Genomic DNA, 16,122 nt, shown 5'->3' with positions numbered 1-16,122 from the left:
TCTTTTTCTTGAATACAGAAAGAGAAAAACTTCATTTTTATTTTCAGTTTCTATTAAAAATATTTTTCTTTATTTTTTTTTACTATATTTTTTACTTTTGTATAAATTTTTTCAAATTCTATTTTACTTCCATCGTTATATTTTAGTCTGCTTCAGTGTATTCACTTTTTCAAATTTTCAAATGATTTCCTTTTTTTCTTTTTCTTTTTTCCCTTTTTCATTTTTCTTTTTCTTGAATGCAGAAAGAGAAAAACTTCATTTTTACTTTCAATTTCTATTAAAAATATTTTTCTTTAATTTTTTACTATATTTTTTTACTTTTATGTGAGTTTTCTCAAATTCTATTTTACTTCCATCATTTTATTTTAGTCTACTACAGTGTATTCACTTTTTCAAATTTTCAAATGATTTCCTTTTTTTCTTTTTTCTCTTTTTCGTTTCTTTTCTTTTTCTTGAATAGAGAAAAATTAATTTTTATTTTTAATTTTTATTAAAAATATTTTTCTTTAATTTTTTCTACTATATTCTTTACTTTTGTGTAAATTTTTTCAAAATCTATTTTACTCCCATCATCTCATTTTAGTCTACTTCAGTATATTCATTTTTTCAAATTCTCAAACGATTTCCTACCTCCTCCCCTTTTTTTCTCTAATCTGTCAAACCACTTTCAACACCCAGACCAAAACACACCTAGGATCTAGCATCATTTATTCGATTTGTGTGTGTGTGTGTTAATTTTTTAATTTTAATATTTTTTTATTTTAATTTTTTTAATTTTAATTTTTCTACCTCATTAATTCCTTTCCTCCCTTCAAAATAACAAAATGAAGGAATTCACCCCAAAAGAAAGAGCACGAAGAAATGAGAGCCAGGGATTTAACCAACACAGATACAAGCAAGATGTCTGAACCACAATTTAGAATCACAATAATAAGAATACTAGCTGGCATTGAAAAGGGATTGGAATCCCTTTAAGAAGAGATAAAAGAAGTAAAAACTAGTCAGGATGAAATAAAAAATGCTACAACTGAGCTGCAATCACAGATGGATGCTGTGGCAGCAAGGGTGGATGATGCAGAACAGAGAATCAGCGATATAGAGGACAAACTCATACAGAATAATGAAGCAGGAAAAAAAGAGGGAGATTAAGGCAAAAGAGCACGATTTAAGAATTAAAGAAATCAGTGGCTCATTACAAAGGAACAACATCAGAAACATAGGGGTCCCAGAAGAAGAAGAGAGAGAAATGGAGGTAGAAGGGTTATGTGAGTAAATCATAGCGGAAACTTTCCTAACTTGGGGAAAGACACAGACATCAAAATCCAGGAAGCACAGAGGACAGCCATCAGAGTCAACAAAAACCGACCATCATCAAGGCATATCATAGTCAGATTCACAAAATACTCAGGCAAGGAGAGAATCATGAAAGCAGCAAGGGAAAAAAAAGTCCCTAAACTACAAGGGAAGACAGATCAGGTTTGCAGCAGACCTATCCACAGAAACTTGGAAGGCCAGAAAGAAGTGGCAGGATATATTCAATGTGCTGAATCAGAAAAATACACAGCCAAGAATTTTTTATCCAGAAAAACTGTCATTCAAAATAGAGAGATAAAAAGTTTCCCAGACAAACAAAAATTAAAGGAGTTTGTGACCACTAAACCAGCCTTGCAAGAAATTTTAAGGGGGAATCTCTGAGGGGAGAAAAGATGAAATATATATATATATATATATATATATATATATATATATACACACACACATACACACACACATATATATGTATATATATATATACATATATAGGAATATATGAATATATATATGAATATATATATTTATATTGAAAATATATTGAAAATAAGGGGATGGAGAACCATCTATCATGCTAATGGTCAAGAAAAGAAAGCCAGAGTAGCCATACTTATATCAGACAATCTTGACTTTAAAATAAAGACTGTATCAAGAGATTCAGAAGGGCACTATATCATAATTCAGGGGTCTATCCACCAAGAACACCTAACAATTGTAAACATTTATGTGCCAAATGTGCAAGCACCCAAATATATAAATCAATTAATCACAAACATAAAGAAACTCATTGATAGTAATATCATAATAGGAGACTTCAACACCCCACTCACAGCAATGGACAGATCATCTAATCAAAATATCAACAAGGAAACAATGGCTTTGAATGACACACTGGACCAGATGGACTTAACAGATGTATTCAGAACATTTCATCCTAAAGCAGCAGAATATACATTCTTCTGCAGTACACATGGAACGTTCTCCGGAATAGACCATATACTGGGACACAAATCAGCCCTAAGTAAGTACAAAAAGATCGAGATCATACCGTGCATATTTTCAGACCACAACACTATGAAACTCGAAATCAAACACAAGAAAAAATTTGGAAAGGTAACAAATACTTGGAGACTGAAGAGCATCCTACTAAAGAATGAATGGGCTAACCAAGCAGTTAAAGAGGAAATTAGAAAGTATATGGAAGTCAATGAAAATGATAACACCACAGCCCAAAACCTCTGAGACGTAGCAAAGGTGGTCGTAAGAGGAAAATATATAGCAGTCCAGGCTTTCCTAAAGAAGGAAGAAAGATCTCAGATACACAATCTAACCTTATGTGTTAAGGAGCTGGAAAAAGAACAGCAAATAAAACCCCAAAGCAGCACAAGACAGGAAATAATAAAGATTAGAGCAGAAATGAATGCTACCGAAACCAAAAAACAGTAGAACAGATCAATGAAACCAAAGCTGGTTTTTTGAAAGAATTAACAAAATTGATAAACCACTAGGCAGTTCGATCAAAAAGAAAAAGGAAAGGACTCAAATAAGTAAAATCAAGAATGAAAGAGGAGAGATCACAACCAACACAGCAGAACTAAAAACAATAATAAGAGAATATTATCAGCAATTGTATGCCAATAAAATGGGCAATCTGGAAGAAATGGACAAATTCCTAGAAATATATACACTACCAAAACTGAAATAGGAAGAAAAAGAAAATTTTAACAGAACAAGCACCAGTAAGGAAACCAAATTAGTAATCAAAAATCTGCCACAAAACAAGAGTCCAGGGCCAGATGGCTTTCCAGGGGAATTCTACCAAACATTTAAGGAAGAGTTAACAGCTATTCTCCTGAAGGTGTTCCAAAACATAGAAATGGAAGGAAAACTTCCAAACTCTTTCTATGAAGCCAGCATTACCTTGATTCTAAAACCAGACAGAGACCCCACTAAAAAGGAGAACTATAGACCAATTTCCCTGATGAACATGGATGCAAAAATCCTCAACAAGATATTAGCCTAACTGGAACCAACAATACATTAAAAAAATTATTCACCATGATCAAGTGGGATTTATACCTGGGATGCAGGGCTGGTTCAATATCCATAAAACAACGTGATTCACACATCAATAAAAGAAAGGACAAGAACCATAGGATCCTCTAAATAGATGCAGAGAAAGCATTTTACAAAATACAGCATCTTTTCTTGATAAAAAACCTCAAGAAAGTAGGGATAGGAGGAGCATACCTCGAGGTCATAAAAGCCATATATGAAAGACCCACCGCTAATATCATTCTCAATGGGGAAAAACGGACAGCTTTCCCCCTAAGGTCAGGAACAAGATAGGGATGTCCACTCTCGCCACTGTTACTCAACAAAGTATTGGAAATCTTAGCCTCTGCAATCAGGCAACACAAAGAAATAAAAGGCATCCAAATTCACCAGGAGGAGGTCAAACTTTCACTCTTCACAGATGACATGATACTCTATATGGAAAACCCAAAGACTCTTAGAATTGATTCATGAAGTCAGCAAAGTTTCAGGGTATAAAAGCAATGCACAGAAATCGGTTGCATTCCTATACACCAACAATGAAGCGACAGAAAGAAATCAAGGAATTGATCCCATTTACAGTTGCACAAAAAACCATAAAATACCTAGGAATAAACTAACCAAAGAGGTGAAAAATCTATACGCTGAAAACTATAGAAAGCTTATGAAAGAAATTGAAGAAGACACAAAAAAATGGAAAAAGATTCCATGCTCCTGGATAGGAGGAACAAATATTGTTAAAATGTTGATACTACCCAAAGCAATCTACATATTCAATGCAATCCTTATCAAAATAACACCAGCATTCTTCACAGAGCTAGAACAAATAATCCTAAAATTTGTATGGCACCAAAAAAGACCCCAAATCGCCAAAGCAATCTGGAAAAAGAAAACCAAAGCAGGAAGCATCACAATCCCAGACTTCAGGTTATATTACAAAGCTGTAATCATCAAGACAGTATGGTACTGGCACAAGAACAGACACTCAGATCAATGGCACAGAATAGAGAACCCAGAAATGGGCCCACAAACATCTGGCTGACTAATCCTTGACAAAGCAGGAAAGAATATCCAATGGAATAAAGACAGTCTCTTCAGCAAGTGGTGCTGGGAAACCCTGACAGCGACATGCAGAAGAATTAACTTGGACTACTTTCTTATACCATACACAAAAATAAACTCAAAATGGATGAAAGTCCTAAACATAAGACAGGAAGCCATCAAAATCTTCGAGGAGAAAGCAGGCAAAAACCTCTTTGATCTTGGTGGCAGCAACTTCTTACTCAACACATCTCCAGAGGCAAGGGAAACAAAAGCAAAAATGAACTACTGGGACCTCATCAAAATAAAAAGCTTCTGCACAGCGAAGGAAACAATCAGAAAAACTAAAAGGCAACCGACAGAATGGGAGAAGATATTTGCAAGTGACATGTCAGATAAAGGGTTAGTATCCAAAATCTATAAAAAACTTATCAAACTCAACACCCAAAAACCAAATAATCCAGTGAAGAAATGGGCAAAAGACATGAATAGGCACTTCTCCAAAGAAGACATCCAGATGGCCAACTGGCACATGAAAAAATGCTCAACATCACTCATCATCAGGGAAATACAAGTCAAAACCACAATGAGATACCACCTCACACCTGTCAGAATGGCTAACATTAACAACTCAGGCAACAACAGATGTTGGCAAGGATGCGGAGAAAGAGGGTCTCTTTTGCATTGTTGGTGGGAATGCAAGCTGGTGCAGCCACTCTGGAAAACAGTATGGAGGTTCCTCAAAAACCTAAAAATAGAACTACCCTACGAACCAGCAATTGCACTACTGGGCATTTATCCAAGGGATACAGGTGTACTGTTTTGAAGGGACACATGCACCCCCATGTTTATAGCAGCACTATCAACAATCGCCAAAGTATGGAAAGAGCCCAAATGTCCATCGATGGATGAATGGATAAAGAAGATGTGGTATATATATACAATGGAGTATTACTCGGCAATCAAAAAGAATGAAATCTTGCCATTTGCAACTACGTGGATGGAACTGGAGGGTATTATGCTAAGTGAAATTAGTCAGTCAGAGAAAGACAAAAATCATATGACTTCACTCACATGAGGACTTTAAGAGACAAAACAGATGAACATAAGGGAAGGGAAACAAAAATAATGCAAAAACAGGGAGTGGGACAAAACATAAGGACTCATAAATATGGAGAACAAACTGAGGGTTACTAGAGGGGGTGTGGGAGGGGGGATGGGCTAAATGGGGAAGGGGCACTAAGGAATCTACTCCTGAAATCATTGTTGCACTATATGCTAACTAATTTGGATGTAAATTTAAAAAAAATAAAAATTAAATTAAAAAATTAAAAAATTTAATACCATTTATTTTAGATGTGAGACACTTTAGTGTAAATATAAAATATGTATAAGACTTTATGCCAGAAAACTAAAAACTGTTCATGAAATCACAGAAGATCCAAATAAAGGAAGATACATACCATGTTCATAGGTTGGAACACAATATAGTAAAGCTGTCAATTCTCCCCAAATTTATATACAAGTTTAATGTAATTACTATAACATTCACAGCAAGCATTTTGAAGATCTGGACAAAACTGTTCTAAATGCAATGGCAAGGCAAAGAAATAGAATACCCATATAATTTTGAAAAAGAATAAACGGTAATAAATCTGTACGTCTGGTTTCAAGACCTATCATATAGCTACAGTAATCAGGATTGTGTGGTATTGATAGGGGATGTGCATATAAATCAGTGGAACAGAACAGTGAACCCGGAAATCACTTATGTAAATATGCCAAACTAGAGATGAAAAAAGAGTAAAAGTAAGTTAATAGAGGAAAGAGAGCCTTTCAAACAAATGGTGATGGAGCAAGTGGACATCCTTAATCAAAAAAATTGAAACTCAACCAAAGTCTTATAGCGTACACGAAAAAATAAGCAAAAATAAATAACAAACTTAAATGTAAAATATAAAAGTATAAAACAACTTATTTAAAGAGAAAATCTTTGAGATGTAAGGCCAGGCAAAGAGCTTTTAAACTTGACATCAAAAGCACTATTCATAAAAGGAAAAACTGATAAATTAGACTCTAACAAAATCTAAAATGTTTGCCATACGAGAGATCCTTCAAAGAGGATGAAAAGACAAGCAATAGTCTGGAAGAAAATATTTGCAAACCTGTTGGTTCAAAACCCTCTCAGGGGATTTCTAGGTGAAATCTGTAAATGGACCCTGTATATGAAGGCCAAGGAGAGACCGAAGAAAAGGCAGGTAACTCCAGATCGGTACGTGGCAGTTTTAATAAAAAGGGAACTTACATACGAGGATCATCTTGAGCTGCAGAAAGAGGAATGAATCCTCTCATCCACCCACCTTGCCTGCCAGAATCTCAGAGTTTATAAAAAGGCCTTAATTGGATTCAGGCGTGTATACCTTGCAGGTGTTTTCAATACATCGCTATCTCAAGCCTATGTTCTCGGAGCAGTCTCTGGCAGTGGGAAAGACAAGCAGAACCCACAGCCTAAGGACAGGGGAAGGGTGAGGGGCATCCAAGTGCCCAGGTCCAGCACATGGGTCCCTTGGTGATCAGGTCTTTTCAATGACCTCTCCCAACAAAACTACATAGCTGACAAATTACTAGTATCTAGAATGTATAAAGAACTCTCAAAAGTGAACAGTAAAATAATATAATTAGAAAACAGCAAAAGACACAAAAAGACATTTCACCAAACAGGATATTCAGATGGCAAGAAAAGATGTTCGATATAATTGGCCATTAGGGAAATAAAAATGAAAATCACAATGAGATATCACTACAAACCTATCACAATAACTAAAATAAAAAATAATGACAACACCAAATGCTAGAGAAATTGTGGAGAAACTGGATCACCCCCATACTGATGGTGGGAAGGTAAAATGGTGCAGCCACCCTGGAAAAAAATGTGCAGTTTCTTATAAAACCAACATGCGACCATCATTAGCAATCACAACCCAGCAGTTTCACTCCTAGATTTTTACCCCATAAAAATGAATACCTGAAGGGGTGCCTGGGTTGCTCAGTCAGTTAAACATCCAACTTCAGCTCAGGTCATGATCTCACAGTTCATGGGTTCAAACCCCGTGTTGGGCTCCCTGCTGTCAGCACAGAGGTCACTTCAGATCCTCTGTCTCCCTCTCTCTGCCCCTCCCCTGCTCTCTCTCTGTCTCTCTCAAAAATAAATATTACAAAAATAAAAAAAAATAATACTTATATTCACATTAAAATCTGTGCATGTATGTCTGTAGCAGGTTTATTTGTAATAGGCAAAAACTGGAAACACTCAAAATGTCCTTCAATGGGTGAATGGTTAAAATAATAGTGGTATATGCATATCTTTAAATATTACTCAACAATAAAAAGGATCAAAGCATTAATATGCATAACAACCTGGAAGAATCTTCGGAGAATTATCCTGATAAAAGCCAATTCCCAAAAGTTATACACTGCATGATTCCACATAAGTAACATTCTTGAAATGACAGAATTATTTATGGGAAGGAAGAACAAATTAGTTGTTGCCAGGAGTTCAGGAGTAGCACTAAGAAGTGGGTGTGGTTATAAAAAATAATATGAAAAGTGTCATGATGGTAAAGACATTCTCTATCCTGGCTAGATTAATGTCAATATCCTGTGGTAATAATGTACTATAGTTTTGTAAGAGGTTACCGCTAGAGAAAGCTGACCAAAGAGTACCTTGGATCTTTCTGTATTCTTTCTTATAATGACATGTGAATCTATAATTATCTTAAAAAAAATTTTTTTAAGTTTAGTTTAAAAAATGTTCAGTGAGGGAGAAAAAGCATGTTCATGCATTTTAAAAATATGAAGTTTCTGGGGAAAGTGAAGATTGAATTGGCCAGAAAGTCCTGGTAGAATTTCCAGGTCTCTTTGAGACTGGGGATCATGCATTTATAATGACAGCAATCTGCTCAGCTGTGTAGCTTTCATCACTGGTGCTCCACTGTCTGGGTTAGGAATAAAGAAAGCTGGTGGTTGAGTTTATTCAGAATATAGTTGTCACCTAACAGGTGCAACAACAACAAAAAACGAAGGAGAACTTTTCTGAAATTGATCTCTGCTGCTGCCTCAGCTCAGAATCATGGTCTCACTGTCTGAGCTACAGCCAGCTCCTCTCCACTTAATCCCTGCTGTCACCCCTTCCCCCATCCCACCACTTGATCCAGTGCTAGAGAGAGCCTTAGGAAAAAGTAAACTGAAACATATTTTCCCTTGCTTACAACTCCCTGGTGGTACGCCATTACATGAGGAGCATTTTTTCAGAAGTGCAAACAGGCTTTGGCCCTTCAGAGTTTATAGCTCACTACCTCTTCCAGATGCTGCCCACCAGTTACCAGGCACACAATGCTCAGCATCCCCAAGCTCTTCCCTCACCTGCCTTGTTATTTAGATGGCTTGCTCTTCAGATGCTTGGGTCCTGAAGAAACAAAGCCTCCTGTAAATATGTCCCCATAGTCCCTTATATGTAAGTCCATTGTATAAGTCGGAGTTCTCCAAAGAATCAGAAATAGGGTGTGTGTGGGGGACATGGAAAGAAAGATTTATTTTAAGGAATTGGCTCAAGCAGTTATGGAGGAGGCTGGCAAGTATGAAATCCATAGGACAAACTAGCAGGCTGGATACCCAGGAAGAGCTGATGCAGCAACTTGAGTATGAAGGCTGAAGGGAAGAAGACTCCCTCTTTCCTGGGGACCTCAACTGATTGGATTGGATGAGGCCTATTCCCGTTGTGGAGGGTAACTGCTTTATTCAAAGTCTATTGATTTAAATATTAATCTGTTCTAAAACATACCTTCACAATGACATCTAGACTGTGTTTGACTAAATATCTGGGAGCTGTGGCCCAGCCAAGTTGACACATGAAACTATCCAACACATCCACAGGAGCCATGTAATTTGTCCTTCTAATTGAAGCTATTAATAACTTCTGGAACAATAGGCATAATCTAAGACTATCTCTGGCAGACTAGGATGTAAGGTCATTCTCATTACAGCTTCACTGCAGTATACTTTGATATCTCCATGGGTGTTTCTATGCATCTTTGGATCCCCAGAAGACACTGATGCCCTGCATGTGGTTGTGTTTGACAAACGTTGACCATTTCTCCTGGCCCATCCTGGTTTTCATTTATCTCTATGGTTGGTCCTCACCATGCAGTCCATTCGGGTACATGCTCCCCATCCATCTGAGATCTCCCAGACTCATATAACAAAGAACAAATTCTGTTGAACTCTGCTAAGACACATGTGAAACACCTCCAAAGGAATATTACTGAAAAACAAGGAAAGAAAACATAATTATCCCAATCTAAGCATACTCAGGTCACTTGCTCGGGTTCAAGGATAACTGCTTTTGAGCTGATGGCCACTGTACTCAGGCCCCTACTCTTCTGGTCTGAGTATTACATTGAGTCTCTCAGACCTTTATTCTTTTTTTAATGTTTATTCATTATTGAGAGTGTGAGAGAGAGAGCGCGCGTGCGCATGAGTGGGGGAGGGGCAGAGAGAGAGGGGGCACAGAGGATCTGAAGCAGGCTCTGCACTGACATAAGTGAGCCTGATGCAGCGCTTAAACTCACGAACCACAAGATTATGACCTGAGCTGAAGTTAGATGCTCAACCAACTGAGCCATCCAGGTGTCCTGAGTCTCTCAGACCTTTAAATTGGCATCCCTCTGTCCTGTTTTGGTGTTACTGCTAGGTTTGCTCAATCCTTAGAATGTTCCAGTTCCTCTTCCCCCAGCTTCCAGTTTTTTGCAAGGGGCCTCCCCACAACTAAGAATATCTGAAGAATCCAAGTTAAAAACGGGCAAAAAACTTGAATAGACATCTCACCAAAGGGGATAATGGCAAATAAGCATATGAAAAGATACTCCCCATCATATGTCATCAGGGAAGTGCAAATTATAACAAGATACAACTACACATCTTTCAGAATGGCCCAAATGCAAAATGCTTGGTATATCTTGGTATAAGGAGCTAATAATCACTGATATTTCAACCTAAAAGAATTGAAAATTTATGTTCACATAAAAACCACACAGATGTTCATAGCAATGTTATTCATAATTATCCAAACTTGGCATCAAGATGTCCTTCAATGGGTGAATGGGTAAATAACCTGTGGTATATCCAGGCAATGGAATATTATTCAGTGCTAGAAAGAAATGAGCTGTCAAATAATAAAAAGACATTGAAGAACCTTAAATACCTATTACGAAGTGAAAGAAGCCAATCTGAGAAGGTGCATGCTGTATAATTCCAACTAAATGACATTCTAGAAAAGGCAAAATTATGAGGGCAATAAAATGATCAGTGTTGCCTATGGTTAGGGGGAATAGGAGGTAAATAGCAGGAGCACAGACTTGGAGGGCAGGGCAACTGTTATGTATGATATTTTCGTGATGGACACATGTTAGTATAGGTTTGTTAAACCATGGAATGTGATCAACTCTGTTGTAAACAGAGGGACTTTGGGTGATATGATGTCTCAATGCATATTCATTGATAATAGCAAATGTGCCATTCCAGTGTGGAATGCTTATAGTGGGGAAGCCTGTGCATGTGTGAATAGTGAATACATGGGAATTCTAATTTCCATCCAATTTTGCTGTGAACCTAAAAGTGCCCTAAAAATATAGTCTATTAAAAATAGTGATACTATAATAAGGATGAATATGTAATATGTGAAAGGTACACAAAGCTTTTAAAAACATAGAACAAAAAAGCACATAAAAAACATAGCCAACAGAAAAATATATATATAAAATCAGACACCTAGGTGATCTAGAATTTGGACAAAGCAAAAAAATTGTGATCAGTCTTTAAGAATATCTAGAGTGAAAGAGGTTGTTAAAAAAATAAATGATGGAAAATGCAGCAAAAAGCCTACAGGTATTATAGATCATGATTTTTCAAAAGTACAAGCTTGAGGGGCTCCTGGGTGGCTCAGTCAGTTAAGCATCTGACTTCGGCTCAGGTCATGATTTCAAGGTTGGTGAGCTTGAGCCCTGCATTGGGCTCTGTGCTGACAGCTCAGAGCCTGGAGCCTGCTTCAGATCCTGTCTCCTTCTCTCTCTGCTCTACCCCTGTTCACTGTCTCTCTCTCTCTCAAAACAAAATAATAATAAACATTATTTTTTTTTAAAAAAAGTACAAGCTTGAATACACATACAGCCACAGAAGGGAAAGAGGGGTTGAAATTTTACCCAAACTGGTAAGTGATAATAATTCATAGATACAAAGAATTCTAAAGCACCAAGCATAAGAAATTTATTCTAAAAACACACCTAAGCACATCATAGTAGCATTGCTGAAAAGCCCAACACAAAGTGAAATCCTAAAAGCAGCCAATAAAAAAAAGACATATTATGTTCAAAGAAGAACAATAGTAATGAGACATGACTTCAGCAGACACTCTGGAAGCCAGAAGACAAAGGAGTGATATTTTTAAGGTGTTGAGAGAAAGTAAGGGATGACCAAGAATTCTGTACCCAGTGAAAATATCCTCTGAAAGGAAAAATAAAATAAAGATGGATTTCTAGACTTCACCCAAAAAAGGTGGTGATATTTGCCATCAACAGATCAACGGCTAAAGAAATTCTTAAGGGAATTCTTGAGGCAAAGGAAAAATTTCAGAAAGAAGAGACATAGAAAAGATACATATATTGATAAATCTAAATGATTCCAGACTGCATAGAGCCATGATTATATCTCATCTTACTGAAAATAATTGTAGAATCAAAATAACAAAAGGTGGGGAAAAAAGTGATAAATGAATTTAAGGTATTTTAAGGTCTTGGCCTTGTCTTGAGAATAGTAAAAGTACATATTTCTATTTTTAGGGTGTTTCCTTTAAAAGTTTGGAACATATAAGAATGCATAACCAACAAGTTAACAGAGATAGGATATTGAATAACAAAGCATTATTTGAACCATAAGGAAGGCAAAAGGGACATAATTAACATAGAACAGAGGAAGAAATGGAAAAAGTAATATGATTATAGATTTAACCCAAATATATTGAATGTGAATGGACTAATCACTTCAATTAAGGATTTAAGAACCTGTAATAAATTAAACACCCACACACACACGCACTTATGTTAAACTTTAATATGCTTAAAAATGCCAGATCTTAAGTATAAGAATGCAGAAAAGTTGAAAGTAAGGGATGAAAAGGAGTCAATTTTATTTCTTCAAGTTTGTTTTTGGGTTCAATGCAGTTTACTTTATTTTAACCTTGTTTATTTTTTTAATTTACATCCAAGTTAGTGAACATATAGTTCAATGCAGATTTAATTAAAATCTCAAGAGGATTTCTGTGGAAATAGGATAGTGATTCTAAATCTACGTGTGAATGCAAAGGATGGACTTATACTACCAGATATTAAGACTGACCACAAAACTACCATAACTAAGACCGAGTGGTATTTGTGCCAAATGGACATACAGGGCAACAGAACAAAATATGAAAATGGGCCAATACGTACAAGGTATTTAAGAAAAACGTGAAGCTGCAATGTTGATGGCAGAGGAAAAAAAATTTTTCCTATGGATGGTGCTGGAATAATCAAATATCTGTATTTTTGAAAATGAATTTAACCTCTATTTCACATCATACTTGAAAACCAACTCCAGAAGGGTTATAGATGTAAATATGAAAGGCAAAACAAAGGATAACATCAGAAGAAAACAGAGGAGAATAGCTCCCTGAACTGGGTTAGGTAAAGCTTTCAGAACAGCACATACCAAGCGTTGAGGATAAGGGACAAGTGGATACGTGAGCCTACATTGAAATGAAGCACTTTTGTTCATCAAAAGAAAGGGAGTGAGAAGGCAAGCCATGGTGTGGAAGAAGAGACGTTTCACAAAAGCACACGTAAAGGCTCAATCTCACTGCTCATCAGGAAAATGCAAGTTAAAACCACAAGTAGGCATACGACAGTCCCCCCCTGGAATAGCTGAAATCAGAATACCTGACAGCACTGGTGACAGTGAAGATGTGGAACACGTGTGATTCACAAGTACCCAAATCACAACATCACAAGTACCCAAATCACTACAGGTATTTCTGAAAACCTTTTAGCAGTATGCACTTAAGGTCAAACAGATGCATACCTATGACCCAGCATTCCAACAGAAAGGCACACATAAATTCACCCAAAATCATGCACAAAAAATGTTGATAGGGACACTGTTTGTACTAATTCAAAATGAAAACAAACCAAAAGTCTGTCACCCATAAAATAGACACATTGTGACATTCACACAGTGAAGTCCTCAACAGCAATGAAAATGAACCTCATGCAGAATCATAGATAAGTCTCTAAAGCCAATGTCGAATGAAAACAAAACCAAAAAAGGATAATTGATTCTATGTATACGTATTTTAAATGTATATGAAATTAATTAGTGGTTAAAGAACTGATAGTCATGGCTACCTTTGGAGTTCTGGAGGTTTCAATCAGGAAAATGATTGTGTTCTATTCTTGTTTTGGTTGGTGGCTACAGAGAAGCGCTCACCTTGTTAAAATGAATCGAACTGTACAGTTATGATTTGTGCATTTTTTTGGCATGTATTTTGTGATTTTTTTTTAAAAAGTATATTTAAGAACTGTGGCCTTGTAGTCAGGTACTTTGCAACCCTGTTTCCTACATTCATCATGGTCATCTCCAATTGAACACTTGGGCTGAGCCAGCCACTGATGCTGGCACAAGGTGCTTTATTCCAAGTCTTATTTCATCCTTTGAGATGGGATTGCTGCCCTTGTTGTATAGATTTCAAAGATGTGGAAACTGATGTTCAGAGGGGTTAAGTGACTTACTCGTGGTCATATATAGCTAGAAAATAGTAGAACCTGCCTTCAAAACCACATCTTTCTGATTCCAATACACTGCCTTTATATTCTTTGGGGATCCATTCAGAAGAATGGCTTCCAACAACCAAGTTAGCTTTGTAGGATACAGTCCCTCTGCCTCAACTGTGAAAAGGCAGAGGAATGTTTTCTCCACAAATGCCACATACCCCACTCTGCCTACCTTTCCCCACAAATTTACAGTCTGTGGCTGAGCCCCAGATCTTGGGAGGTGACCCTCTGTCTGATGGTGTCTTACATCTATATTTTCTGAACATACAGGGCAATTCAGGGTGGAAAGAGCACAGGTTTTACTTAGACTGACAGGTGAGTTGGATCACCTTGAGCAAACCACTTGATTATTCTGAGTCTCATTGTCCTCATTTGTCAGAAAGAGATTTCTTAATTTTCCAATGTAAGAAATGATTTAATTCTTCTAGGACATGATAGGCATATGATCCACGTGAATCCCTTTTCTTTCCTTTCTGGATCCTGCTGTATTAAATAAATATCTTTCATCTCTCCCTCTTGCCATACCTCCATACTCATTCCCCATCCTTCTCCACCCTGCTCTGTGCCCCAGGTTGGTCAGTGTGAATGCCTCAGTGGGCACCCTGTCCTCTGCTCCTGGAATTTGCAGGAGATTGGAGGCAGGGGGCCCGTGAGTTCAGAGGATGGGTCCCTGCAGCTCGCTCCTGTGGGATCACCATCGATGGCTCATTCTCTGGAAATGGATTCAGACAGCCCTTTCCAACCTTATCTCTCACAGTGAGAAGACATGCCCCCTCCCACTGTCCTTTCTGGCCATGAGAGCATAAGAGATGCTGCTGTTTCAGTTCCCACGTGTCTCCACTATCCTGTGGCTTTCCGTGATGTGTGGCATGCATACATCTTTGTAAATAGTTCCTCTCCCCAGATCCCTCAGTTTCACTGTGTCCTTTCATACTGGACAGGCAGAATCCATGTTGACCTAGTGGTCTGCTCCGTCATTTCCCCCTAAATGTGAAAAGCTCCATTCTCCATGAGGCAACTTAGCTTGTCCATACCACAAGCTGCTGACTGAGGAAGACTCGGCTTTTGTGAGCTTCAGACCGAAGGAAGTGGCAGAAACTAAAAAACAGGCACAGACAGAGTGAATGTAAAATTATCTCAGCACATGTGCTTTTTGTCACTCCAAACGGATGCATTATTTTTTCCCCACAAAATGTGAGGAATTTGGGTCTTACCTCAGGAAAAAAAGAAGCTGTCATGCCAGGAAGCCCCCGAAGGTCTGAGGTTTTATGAAATATATCCCAAGGACTCATCAGTGCCTCTACTAGCTTTGGAGCTTCTCTCTCCCGGAGCCTGCTTCTTCTCGTCTGCATTTCATTAGGAGCACACCTGGAAGTCAGGTGCAGCGAGCGCATTGACTGAACAGCTCACAACCAAATCATGCCTCTGCAGGATGCTGGGCTGCTTTTCATTTGTTTTCTGGGAACACTCACCCTGAGTGGGTCTCAGGAACAGAGGTGGGGCCTGCTGGTACCATCAGGTCCCTACAGGACAGGAGTGGGGCATTCAGCAAGCATCCTGGTGCTAAGGGTAGAAGTGGTAATGCTGTTTCTCTCTGCCCCAGCAGGTAATTCCACCTCCTGCCCCAGCTGGCAGGACCTGAACACTTTGGGTGACGTGGTTGGCTAACAGAGCCTTGCAGTTCCCACCGAGAAGAGTAATGCTGTAGGTATGCCGATCACCCCAAGAGCTGCCTTGGGCAAGAGTATGTTTGTGCAGGCGCCTTACCTGCATTATCACTGGTCCTCACCACAGCTCA

Source organism: Panthera onca, chromosome D2 (assembly GCF_046562875.1).
Source record: "Panthera onca isolate mPanOnc1 chromosome D2, mPanOnc1 haplotype 2, whole genome shotgun sequence".
In the NCBI taxonomy this organism is placed as follows: domain Eukaryota; kingdom Metazoa; phylum Chordata; class Mammalia; order Carnivora; family Felidae; genus Panthera; species Panthera onca.
This window is presented reverse-complemented; position numbering follows the sequence as displayed.